Raw genomic sequence first — 2,346 nt, 5'->3', positions numbered from 1 at the left:
ACTACATTAACACTTTAGTTACTAATATTAAATAAAATGGGAACATGATTAACCAATCAATAATTAATTGTGAACTGAGGACTGAGGTATTCCACTGTTAGGTAATCAATAATTACTGAATTTGATTTTCCTCATTGAGAACTATTAACTAACTATGGCTAATTTAAAATAACTACTAATTAATTACTAATCAAAACATTAACATGTGTCTAAAATGTGAATGATTTTGTTTTTATTGTGAACAAGATCATGCATTGTTCCTTGTGGGAATTAATTTATGAATGTTACAGGTTGCTAAATTTAGGCAACAGTGTCTGGTAGAGTATCAAGGATGTGACCACATATTCTGGATTGATGGGGGACCAAATTTAATTAACCATGGAAAACGCCTATACCTGTAGACCAATTTTGTCTATGGTGGTTCCCCTCATTGTCTATGGTGGTTATGTCCATGATCATAGTCAGCTTACCTTCCAGAAATATAGGGATTTTTGTGCCCAACCTGTGTATTCCTTAGGATATCTCTTCTGTTCTTTAAAAAAGTATTAACTTCTGCATGTTCGATATTGCTGAAGGTCTTTTTTAAATAATTCTGGTAACCCATAAGTAATGAGTCAAGTGTTACCACATAAGTATGAAGGAATTACTAATGATCTAGATCAGGATTCGGGAAAGTTTTTTCACTAAGGAGACAATTTAAAAATTGTTGGTTGATGCATTTTTTCGAAAGAGCCATTCCACAAATGAATAATTTACTATTTTACTATGTTTTTCAATCAAATAAAATGTTTATATTGCCCATAGACTACTCAAAAACAAACAAATATGCAAATATTAATAGGTAACATGATGCAATATGGAATTGAGTACACGTCTTTGTGCGGGTCTCTATAAAATTTCTTAATTTTGCTTCCTAAAAAGTTTTACTTCCCTTTTGGGCTGGGCTGATCTAGACCATTATTTTAAAGTGAGGGTCATTGTAATGCATTAATTAATTAATGAGATCTTACTGTTTCCTTCCTTGTAGTTAAAGGTTATTTGGAGCATTATTCTATGTTGAAAACACATTATAAACCATTAACAGTAACTGATGTGTTACTTGTCAGTTAGTAATGAATAAAAGTGTATGTTTCTACATTTTATTAATTTCATCATACATATTTTTGTACACAGGCATTGAATTATGAATCAATGAAATAATTGAACATAATTGCGTGGGCTACACACATTTAGTAGGATAATGCTTTTAATTGCTGGTGCTCACAGTTACTTAATGTTTTAAAAGTCTTAACATAAATTAAATTAATAAAATTATGTGTCTAAAGGATGCTGCATGAGGCCGATTCCACATGTGTGGACAGCCCACTCTGTAAATACGCACAGTTTTTATCAAATTAATTTGACATGTTTCCTCCTTTGCACATGTTTCTCAGAAGCCACATTTCATGATTAAGTTGACAATAAAAACATAATCATTTACATGTTAATATTTTAATTAGTAATTAATTAGTAGTTATTTTAAATTAGCCATAGTTAGTTAATAGTTCGCAATGAGGAAAATCAAATTCAGTAATTATTGATTAACAGTGAAATACCTCAGTCATCAGTTCACTATTAATTATTGATTGGTTAATCATGTTTCCATATTAGTTAATAGTAGTAACTAAAGTGTTAATGTAGTACTACTCATTAATCCTGCTTTAATTCCTACATAGTTACCTATTGGTGACGGACCTTTATTATAATGTGTTACCGATTTAGCTAGTTAGCTTAGACCCTGCTGGAAGATCCCGTAGCTACACCAATGGACCCAAAAAGCATTTTTTTGAAGAACATAAAAAAAAAACATGAAATGGGTTTCCCTGCCTTTCATGTCAGAGCTCAGTTTATTTGTTAGTGAAGGGCTTGGGACTTTGTGTGTTTTTGTGTTTTTGTGTTGTCATCAGCTTATCAGCATAGTAAACATGTCATTTTTGTGCAGCTCCAGATTGATGGCTCACATGGCATTTGCATTTACACATGGCAAGGTAGTATTGACCTTCTTGGATGTTTGAGCTTGAATATTATATTATCTTATTTTATCTTATATTATATTATATTATATTATAATATTATATTATATTATATTAATATTAGATTAGATTAGATTAGATTAGATTAGATTAGATTAGATTTAGGGATGTCTTGATACCGATACTGGTATCGGAATTGGCTCCCATACCTTGCTCATATACTTCTAACCAGGGGTGGAAAGAGTACTGAAACATTATACTCAAGTAAAAGTACTGCTACATCTTAAAAAATGTAGTATGAGTAGAGTAAAAGTACCTGTCCTAAAAACTACTC

This window comes from Xyrauchen texanus, chromosome 37, assembly GCF_025860055.1.
Source record: "Xyrauchen texanus isolate HMW12.3.18 chromosome 37, RBS_HiC_50CHRs, whole genome shotgun sequence".
Lineage (NCBI taxonomy): Eukaryota > Metazoa > Chordata > Actinopteri > Cypriniformes > Catostomidae > Xyrauchen > Xyrauchen texanus.
The sequence above is the reverse complement of the archived record's forward strand: the minus strand, read 5'-3'. Positions refer to the sequence as shown.